This window comes from Protopterus annectens, chromosome 12.part0, assembly GCF_019279795.1.
Source record: "Protopterus annectens isolate FY-2018-M chromosome 12.part0, PAN1.0, whole genome shotgun sequence".
Classification (NCBI taxonomy): Eukaryota; Metazoa; Chordata; order Ceratodontiformes; family Protopteridae; genus Protopterus; species Protopterus annectens.
This window is the reverse complement of record NC_056746.1, coordinates 157,887,413-157,899,530: the sequence shown is the minus strand read 5'-3', so window position 1 is coordinate 157,899,530 and position 12,118 is coordinate 157,887,413.

The following is a 12,118-nucleotide window of genomic DNA, read 5'->3' as shown; positions in this document are numbered from 1 at the left end:
GCAAAGGTTACACCTGTGAAGTGCTTATTCGTTTAACCATGTTTAATCGCTGCTTACCATCGCACAAAACCACGCAGACCCACTTAAAACTGCTTAAAAGTGCCTTAATCAACCTGCATCCAATGGCCCTTATTCTGGCCCTCATAAAAATAAACAGCCATTGCAGGTCTTGAACCCAGGACCATGAACACCACAGTCACTGACTTTACCACTAAGGCATCAGAGATATGGACAAGTGTTATGGGTTTTAGAATATACCTTTTACTACAAGCATTCCTCACTACTGAAAACAAAAGTGACAGTCAGTTGGTGTACATATGTATAATACATGTTAATGTTCATATGTTTGTGGAATTATGTGTTACAATGTGACCTGACAGGGTGTAATAGAGATGCACATGGTTCTGGTTTTATGTCCTTTTTTATTGTCTCCATACTCCATGTATACTCCTACAGTTCACTTATTGAACATCCAACTCAGGCTCTCCTTGATGCATAATTACATTACCCATCATTCCTGAAAGTCGGTGAGCCATCACCTATGATCGCAGCTATTACACATGGGCAGCTGTCTCCCCTACATCCTACACTCCTACTCTGGGCAGATGTTACAATGGAGTAAATATAGATATGCAAACCTGTTTCATTAGCAGTACTGTGCACAACCTACCCATACCAGTATTTGGAAGCAGCTGTTAGGTTGGCAGAAAAGAGAGGTTAGGCTGGCTAACAAACATGAATGCCTCGTGACCAGTCAGTCTTTACTCTCGATATCCACTTCCATGGCAGTAGGTGTGCACACAGCCATTTGTCCCAGCACTGTACCAAGGTCACAAACACATTTGCATAACAAATACAGATGCACAGCTGTTATTGCTTACAAACGCTTGATACTAGAGAGGGGTGATAGTACATGTCTTATGCATGGATAGTTACCTAGCTCTTCCGAATTGTCTTTAAGAATATCGTATGCTGCTAAATTGTCAGATGAATACTGAATCCATATGTATCCTGTTATTGAGTATTGTAATTGCCAACAGACATAACTAATGTTTGCATAACTTAACACAATGCTATGTATTGGAATACAGATGGGACAGATCTGCCTAGGATACTGCACATTACACAGTTATTGGCACATTATCCCACAATGCAAATCATATTTGCAAAGTAAGTCGCACCTTGACATGTTCATCTCACTAATACACCCATACATATTAAGTGTCTACTGTTACAATAGATCAACATATACTATCCCCTGTTATAGTATATACTTGCCCGGTATTGAACCAACCCTGACACAGACAGTGGCTGGAAAAATTAATGAATTCCAAGCCCAAATATATCATCCCTTGTGGCAAATTGTATGAGGAGTTTGCTTTTGTGACCTACAGCAGTACACACATAGAATACTACAGGCATAACTCATTGCTCAACAATACATTACTACAAGATAGCTATTTCATTATATGCATTGATTACACTGTAATTATTACAGAACAGGTACTACATACACAGACATACTACAATGTATACATACCTTATTGGTAATTAGAGGTGTTATTGAGTGGTATTTTGTTTATTTCGGTCTTTGTTTTATTTATTTTTGGGGTATTTTGTAATGTCTGCAGGTATGTATATAGATGGTTTGAATGTGTGACACGCCCATCCTTTTATAGTTAGGAGATTGCAGTACCATGTGCTATCCTGATCACCAATTGTGTTCTAAAGTAGTTAATCACATGCACATCAGTTGGTGGGTAGCTACTCCATTAGCCAATACATTGGCAACGAGAGTGGAGTATAATTGAGTACTCTGATTGGGCGTGCTGTCCCTTTGCTTTTCCTTACGCAGCAAGGAGAGAGAAGACAGCCTGGAAGTGTGGTCTGAAATCTTTTGCAACAGCTGTATGGAGACAAACTCAACTATATTGTTTGTAATGTCTAGAAGTTTTGGTCTACATGTGAGTACTGCTGTTATATTTCTGAACATCGCTACTTGTGCAAGGTTTGTCTGTACCTAATACCTCTGCATATGTTTTAGTCTGGCCAAGTTGTTTGACCAGCTCAAGACTGTATGGCTATGCATATCATGTTAGGGGGTTTACAGTGTGCTCACTAGAAATCTTTTAGTTTGGCGTTAATAATAATATCATACAGTGCTGATAATCAGTAATTGGTAACACATCCTGGTGTAATTACTTTTCAACCCTCTGAAACATGATTCTTTCAAACAAACCCTGTCACATCAGCAGCTATTCCATTGTATAACAGCAACTATTTCACATAGGGCCATGTTAGTGTGACTCTGTCCAGGTATGTCAAGGTTTCGCCAATGTCAATACAGTGTTGTAAGGTGAATAATTGGTAATGGCATGACAGTATGTATTGGTGTAATTAGTTTGGGTTATTGGGGAGATGTTGGTGGAGCATGTGGCTACACCAGCAGATGAAGGTGTGCCGGAGCACTGCTTTTATATATATCCTATATGTGTGTGTGGGGGTTCTTTCCCTAAGTGAACACCCCATCCCTTAGTGGACTTCAATACTATGGTAATTGCATTGCAGGCGCTGATTCATTCAAGTGGCACTGTTAGTAACATAATGCTTCCCACAGTATTGCAGGTAATGTTAGTCCTTGAATCCTTTAGGCCATACATCGGAATGTAATAAAGGTTTGCTAAATGGAGGATGTCTGTGTATTTCTGTCATGGATATTTGCAGTCATTGTAGTTGTGTTGGTGACTAACCCTGTTTGAATCATGTCTGTATGACATATTTGTAATAGTGTATTGGCATATACTCCTCATATGTTATGTTCATATTGTTTGAGGTGGGCAGGATGTTATGGTCCATGTTATGTTATGCTCAGATTTGAGAACTTCAGATGCTGTATACACACATGTATGTATGTATATATATATATATATATATATATATATATATATATATATATATATATATATATATATATCGCTATACATCTTTATGTACAGGTTTGTTTGTGTCTTTCGGCTTTTCCTGGTTAGGGGTCACCACAGCGGAACTCCGGTCCGCTAATGATTAATGCGTAGTTTGATTTTTAAAATTGCCGAGTTACCAGCCCTGACCAGCACAGCCTTTCCTCTGGGCAATGAAGTTGGTATCGCCCGGCCCACGCATAAGTCTCCCCACACAGAAGATGTGCTCTTAGCTGAGAATCGAACCGACAGGCGGCGATCTTACTGTGAGGAAGTTGACAACACTACCACAGCACCCGGCGAAAGCGTAACCAGATAAACGCAAGAAGCAGCGTTCCAGGATGTATGCCGTAATTCACAAATAAGTGATAGTAAAGCACGCGCTTAATAAACCAAAAGTGCACTGCTTGGTATAATAAATCCCTTAAGGCAGAAAATCAAAAACTTCCGTTTAATATAAATTAAATTTTATATATATATTTATTTAATTAGTAGTCTTAATATTAATTTTATAAATGGAGACATGAATTTTGGATGTGAATACCGATAGATATTCCACATCAATTATTAATTATTAGATATTAAATATTAAATATTAAACATTAATTATTAATTTTTTATGTATTCTTAAATAGGAATAGATTACATTAACTTATACTAATAGATTATTTGTGACACATGTACCCTGGTAGCATTTTTAACATTTCAGAACATGCATAGGTTCGTTAAAGAATAACTAGTAGTTACTAGTATCTGATTTTAATTCAGGTAAAAATTTGATTTTTAATTCAGGTAAAATACTGATGTCTATAACACATAGGTGTTTAAAATGAACAATGTAAAATGATTGCTTTTAAATTTAGAAGTAAGTTTATTTAGATGAATTTTTATATATATAAAAATTTAATTTATCTGTATTTTTTAACAATGAGGAAGTTCTTGGTGCACTCATTAATCATATTTACACTTCATACATATAGAAATTAGATTGTAATGTAATTTGTTTTCTTTATTTTACTCGCTGTTAAATAAATCCATGTTATTATATATTTCAATTGTGCATTAACACATATATATATATATTTTCTTGCTTGAGTATTTTGCATGAGTAATTTTAGCTGAACTTTTGTTTATTGCTATTATTAATTAATTAGAACATGGTGGTTAACACAGTATAAAAGGAGTAAATAGTAGTCCGTTATTGTCTTCTGAGGAAGTTTGTACATCATTGTGCGTGACAAAAGAGTATTTTATTTTTAGCACTTAAAGCTTTTTTATATTAAACTGAAGTTTTTGATTTTCTGTCTTATGATTTATTATTATACCAAGCGGAGTACTTTGGTTTATTAAGTGCTTAATATCACTTATTTGTGAATTCACGCATATATCCTGAAACGCTGCTTCTTGGTTATCTGAGTTACGCATTTCCGGCTAGAGTTTGTTCCTTTTTGTGGATCCAGTACCGAAGTAAGTTTTGCTAAGCACACAGCACTTCACCACCTCGGTTCTTCATGTACCCGGTGGTAATATATATTATTACATTACATTTATATGTACCCATAGATGTGTAGATGTTTTTTAACTTATATATATATATATATATATATGTGTATATCTCTATATATCGACATGTATCTATCTATCATATATATATATATATATATATATATATATATATATATATATATATATATATATATATATATCTGTATAAAAATCTTCTTACAGCTTTATTTTAACCTGTCTGAAAACGCAGAAGTGACATGGGTACGCATCTCCCAGGTTATAAGCTTAGTGGTAGGGTTAGCATCTGAGGATGGTGTATATGGTTACGTGGATTCTAATCCTGGAAGTGGTTATTAATTTTACTTCCCAGAACAGGCACATTTAAGCAGTTATAAGCTAGTTTGCTTACGTGTTCTGCGTAACGGTAAGCAAAGGTTACACCTCACGAAGTGCTTTATTACATTTAACCATGTTTTTTTTTTTTTTTTTTTTTTTTTTTTTTTTACTACCTAAATATCAAAGTGGTTAAGGTACACCATTGTTTATGGGATTAGAAAATGATACACTACAATGCTCTAACCATTGAATGAATAACTCTTGTAATAATAACACAAGAAATGAAAGGGGAGAATATAAAGTAGAATTCCTAATTGCATTAGGTATAGCCCCTCACTGACACTCTTCAAGAGAAACCTTGAAGAGTGGATGGGGAATGGTAGATACACCCCAGGGATCCCACCATTGGCTCTGCTTGACAGAGGGACAGTTAATTAATCAATGTGGTGGCAAAAGCTGACACATTCTGGCAAGGCATATGAATGCCCTCGGGCAGTTAGCCTGGTACCTACCTATGACCCTATGAAGCTATACATACAGTAGCAGGACATGCTGATAGCTTAATTTACTGTTCAGGTGTTGACTTACCTTGTGCCAATAGCAGTTGTGTTTTCAATAGTTGTGGGCTGCCTGTGTTGGATGCACACAGTAAACTGCCTATACATGATAATTTACAGGTAGTCTTGTGTGTGTGCCATCCATTTTTACTGTGTGTGCAGGTGGAGAAAGGTGCCAGTCCCTAGGTGCCTACACTGTCAGTGTGTGTGCGTTTTACGTTCCCTCTTTGCCAAGGCATGGGTGTACTGGCATGCCTCCATCTGCTTACAGGGGCCGGCTCAGGGGGCTCATGGTCTGAGTCCCTCTTTGTCTGTGGGGCCCTTGGCAATGGTGGTGGGCTGTGAGGATCTTCACTATTCTGTCCCTGCTGCAACTGTTTCTGCAGGATCATATTGTGTTGCATGGCACATACTATGAATATGTGGGCACATGTGGCTGGAGAGTACTGCAAGGCATCCCACATGCTCTATGATGATTCTTTGTGTGGCCTCATTATGGCATTCTTGCATGGGTGTGTGTGCATTTCTGATGGGTGCCGTCATCCACAGTTCCGGTGCATTGCCAGGATCCCCCTCCAGTTGGCCATATGGGATGTCCCCCCCTGGCAAATGCCTGATACGGCTGTGAGGCATGCCAGATGTGGGAGTCGTGATAGCTTCCAGGCTGCCAGTGCACGCATCCATGATAATGCCCTGGGCATTGCACACGACCTGGTAGTTGGTGGTTTATGTAGCACCTACCCTGCTCACTGGGTGGTGACAATGTGTATGTGAGTGCAGTCTATTGTACCCAGTACCTCCGGGTATTCTGTCACACAGTGGAAGAGAAGCATATTGCTGGCAACCCCTCCTGCATTTGGGGGAAGTATATGTGCTCACTGGCATGTGGTAAAATGGCATTCAGGAATTGGTAGAGTACCCTGGATGCTGATGCCTGTGAGATCCCCATGATATCCCCAGTTGGCCTTTGAAAGGTACCTGTGGCTAGTTTTCTCAGGCTTACACATACCTTGGTATACACTGGGATGGGTTCCCCTCTGTTTGTTCTGGCTCTGAGGCATGGCCGGCACAGCTCCACAAGTTGCTATGGGGTGTCCCTGTCCACCTTGTAACACTCTACTATCTCAAGATCATGTAGCCCCTGGTAGATTACCCTGGGTCTGAACACTCTTCTCCTCCTCTGGTGCCTGTGGTGGTTGTCAGCATCATCCTCCTCACCACCTTCAGTCTCCATCACATGCTGGTGGATCAAAGCAATGGCAGCCCCTAACATGTACATATTAAAACTTCCCCATTTGTATACACCAAGTGTGTATGGGAAACACAAGTGTGTGTGAGGTGCTTACACACTTTATACTATTGTGCTATAGATCTGGTATGTGTTAAACAGTTTTAATGAACAATGTAAATGATTGCTTTTAAATTTAAGTAGTTTATTTATATGAATTTTATATATATAAAATTTAATTTATCTGTATTTTTTAACAATGAGAAGTTCTTGGTGCACTCATTAATCATATTTACACTCTATACATATAGAAATTAGATTGGTGTAATGTATTTATTTTCTTATTTACTCGCTGTTAAATAACCATGTTATTATATATTTCAATTGTGCATTAACACATATATATATATATTTTTCTTGTGAGTATTTTGCATGAGTAATTTTAGCGTTTGTTTATTGCTATTAATTAATTAGAACATGGTGGTTAACACAGTATAAAAGGAGTAAATAGTAGTCCGTTATTGTCTTCTGAGGAAGTTGTACATCATTGTGCGACAAAAAGAGTATTTTATTTTAGCACTTAAAGCTTTTTTATATTAAACTGAAGTTTTTGATTTTCTGCCTTAAGGGATTTATTATACCAAGCGGAGTACTTTGGTTTATTAAGTGCTTACTATCACTTATTTGTGAATTACGGCATATATCCTGAAACGCTGCTTCTTGGTTATCTGGTTACGCTCGCAAGTTTGTCTTTTTTGTGGATCCAGTACCGGAAGTGTTTACTACCACAGCACCACCACCTCGGGTTCTTCATGTACCGGTAATATATATTATTACATACATTTATATGTACCTCCATAGATGTGTAGATGTTTTTAACTTATATATATATATATATATATATATGTGTATATCTCTATATATCGACATGTATCTATCTATATATATATATATATATATATATATATATATATATATATATATATATATATATATATATATATATATATATATATATATATATATATACATCTGTATAAAATCTTCCCTTTTGTATTTTAACCTGTCTGAAAACACAAGTGACATGGGTACATCTCAGGTAGCTTAGTGGTAGGTTACTCTGAGGATGGTGTACATGGTTGTGGATTCTAATCCTGGAAGTGGTTATTATTTTACTTCCCAGAACAGGCACATTTAAGCAGTTATAAGCTAGTTTGCCCGTGTTCTGCGCAACGGTAAGCAAAGGTTACACCTGCGAAGTGCTTATTCATTTAACCATGTTTAAGCGCTGCTTACCATCGCACAAAACCACGCAGACCCACTTAAAACTGCTTAAAAGTGCCTTAATCAACCTGCATCCAACGGCCCTTATTCTGGCCCTCATAAAAATAAACAGCCATTGCAGATCTTGAACCCAGGACCATGAACACCACAGTCACTGACTTTGCCACTAAGGCATCAGAGATATGGACAAGTGTTATGGGTTTTAGAATATACCTTTTACTACAAGCATTCCTCACTAATGAAAACAAAAGTGACAGTCAGTTGGTGTACATATGTATAATACATGTTAATGTTCATATGTTTGTGGAATTATGTGTTGCAATGTGACCTGACAGGGTGTAATAGAGATGCGCATGGTTCTGGTTTTGTGTCCTTTTTTATTGTCTCCATACTCCATGTATACACCTACAGTTCACTTATTGAACATCCAACCCAGGCTCTCCTTGATGCATAATTACATTACCCATCATTCCTCCCCCACCCCAAACCGAACATACACAACAACCGTCCCTTCTATGGTGAATTAAGTTAATATTGATTGTTATAATACTAGAGCTGCATGTGTTTTGTGAACACTTCAGTTCCTTTGGATTGCTTCTGTGGCACAAAGTGTGTTCATAGATGATTATATATATGGCTATAGATGTGTCTGTGTAGATGTATATATATATATATATATATATATATATATATATATATATATATATATATATATATATATATATATATGTGTGGGCACACATCACTGACATGTATATATATATATATATATATATATATATATATATATATATATATTTAGTATTAGTTTTTAACAGTTATACATATGTAGACTTGTGTATGTTGATTCACAAACTACAGTATATTACAATGTACTGTACATATGTACACAAAGTGACTGTCCCATTTGTTGTCAAGTACTGTGGAATGCCTGTAGTAAAAGGTGTATTCTAAAACCCATGAAACATGTATACAGCTCAGATGGCTCACTGGTAAGTCCAGTGACTATAGTGTGCATGGTCCAGGGTTCATGACCTGCGATGGTTTAACTTTTATTAGGCCAGAATACGGCTCTTGTAAGCATGTTTAAAAGTGATTGTGTGACATTAAGGCGGCAGTTAAACATGGTTAAATGAAATTTAAAAGCGTATAACCTGTGTGCACAAACACAGTCACATCCGCTAACTACTCAGGATATATATACTTAAGTGTAGTAACATCTCACTATGTGCTTACATAACATTACAATCTCTGTTGACTTTACTCTCGGGCACACATAGGTTTATATGGGTGTTTCAAATGTTTATTAAACTGAAGAATACTACCTAAATATGCAAACTGTGGTTAAGGTATACTTTTTAACATAAAAAACATCTCTGACTTTATTGGGATTTGAACCGCAAATGCATAGACACTATGCAAATGCTCTAACCATTGCACTATTGACATTAACATTAGTTCTGCCTATTTTTTTATTTAAATGATTTCTATGTGTAAGCTAGGCTAGCAAAGGGCAGTGGCACACAAACTCACTGAGCTTCATGTACTCTTGTAATTATAACACAAGAAATGAAAGGGGAGAATATAAAGTAGAATTCCTAATTGCATTAGGTATAGCCCCTCACTGACACTCTTCAAGAGAAACCTTGAAGAGTGGATGGGGAATGGTAGATACACCCCAGGGATCCACCATTGGCTCTGCTTGACAGAGGGACAGTTAATTAATCAATGGGGTGGCAAAAGCTGACACATTCTGGCAAGGCATATGAATGCCATCGGGCAGTTAGCCTGGTACCTACCTATGACCCTATGAATCTATACATACAGTAGCAGGACATGCTGATAGCTTAATTTACTGTTCAGGTGTTGACTTACCTTGTGCCAATAGCAGTTGTGTTTTCAATAGTTGTGGGCTGCCTGTGTTGGATGCACACAGTAAACTGCCTATGCATGACAATTTACAGGTAGTCTTGTGTGTGTGCCATCCATTTTTACTGTGTGTGCAGGTGGAGAAAGGTGCCAGTCCCTAGGTGCCTACACTGTCAGTGTGTGTGTGGTATACATTCCCTCTTTGCCAAGGCATGGGCATACTGGGCACGCCTCCATCTGCCTACAGGGACCGGCTCAGGAGGCTCATGGTCTGAGTCCCTCTGTGCCTGTGGGGCCCTTGGCAATGAGGGTGGGCTGTGAGGGCCTTCACCATTCTGTCCCTGCTGCAGCTGTTTCCGCAGGATCATATTGTGCAGCATGGCATGTACTATGATAATGTGGGCACATGTGGCTGGAGAGTACTGCAAGGCATCCCAAACATATGCTCTATGATGATTCTGGTTTGCGTGTGTGCCTCATTATGGCATTCTTGCATGGGTGTGTGTGCATTTCTGATGGGTGTCATCATCCACAGTTCCAGTGCATAGCCAGCATCCCCCACCAGATGGCCATATGGGATGTCCCCCCCTGGCAAATGCCTGATACGGCTGTGAGGCATGCCAGATGTGGGAGTCGTGATAGCTTCCAAGGCTGCCAGTGCACGCATCCATGATAATGCCCTGGGCATTGCACATGACCTGGTAGTTGGTGGTTTATGTAGCACCTACCCTGCTCACTGGGTGGTGACGATGTGTATGTGAGTGCAGTCTATTGCACCCAGTACCTCCGGGTATTCTGCCACACAGTGGAAGAGAAGCATATTGCTGGCCAACCCCTCCTGCATTTGGGGGAAGTATATGTGCTCACTGGCATGTGGTAAAATGGCATTCAGGAATTGGTGGAGTACCCTGGATGCTGATGCCTGTGAGATCCCCATGATATCCCCAGTTGGCCTTTGAAAGGTACCTGTGGCTAGTTTTCTCAGGCTTACACATACCTTGGTATCCACTGGGATGGGTTCCCCTCTGTTTGTTCTGGCTCTGAGGCATGGCCGGCACAGCTCCACAAGTTGCTATAGGGTGTCCCTGTCCACCCTGTAACACTCTACTATCTCAAGATCATGTAGCCCCTGGTAGATTACCCTGGGTCTGAACACTCTTCTCCTCCTCTGGTGCCTGCGGTGGTTGTCAGCATCATCCTCCTCACCACCTTCAGTCTCCATCACATGCTGGTGGATCAAAGCAATGGCAGCCCCTAACATGTACATGCTAAAACTTCCCCATTTGTATACACCAATGGTACAGTGTGTATGGGAAACACAAGTGTGTGTGAGGTGCTTACACACTTTATACTATTGTGCTATAGATGCTGGTGATGTAATTGGCTGTGTATGAGCAGTTCCAGCTGCAAAGTATCTTACTTATGAGTTTTACATCGCTTACTGCAAGTGTGGTGGCTTGATTCATCTGTTGCCCTTTAATTCCCTTTTAAACCTAGATCCTATCCCATTGTCAGGCATGCATCCACCTGCCAGCTTTATTGTCTTGTACTTTCCCTACCCAGTCATGTGCTGCAAAGTGCGTTATGTAGCTGATATAATGCAATTCTACTTTGTTCTGCTGTGACACTTTACTGTTTTCTTTGCAGTACAGCCCCTCCCCTTTCCTGTTCTGCAGGTAGCTGCTAGCAGCCTTGTTAGCTGTTGTCAATGGCCCACTGTAGGTTCCTAGGTGTTAATTGCTCATTTGTACTCCAATTTCCCTGCTGCAGCATTTCCTTATTTTTTTCATATATCCTTCCTGTTCCAGCTATGGTGCATGCCGCGCATACCCATTTACTGGGTTTAAGCTCGTTTTAATCTCCGTTCACATGCATACTTAGTTACCTTGTGTGCTCTCAGTTAGCCAAAGCTACAGCCAGTTAAACACACCCCATTCCTTTAGCTTTGCTTAGCTACGGGCAAACCGGATTGGCATTGCTCCAATGTGCTTACAGCAAAGGTGACACATCCCTCTCTTATTGTCATCTTTATCTCATGGTCACACCTTGGTGTTATAACACTACGCCATGAGGTGCATCCTTACACCAGGGGGGAATCTGTGATTCATTATAACTCTTCTCATTTGCATTAGATTGCCTACTAATTCCTAGAAACCACGCATAACACTAACACATCCTTTTAGCAACCCTTGCACCATGGTGTGGTGTAACATGCCTGCCATTGACTATTATGGGGAAACCATGCTATGTGTTACATTGCAGTTTTATTTTCTTTTTTTCTATTTTTCTTACGGTCCCATTTGCACGCCGCTGCCCTATGCTTTAAACTTTGAGATAGCGCAAGAACAAATAATAATAATGTTAATTTTACATTTTGT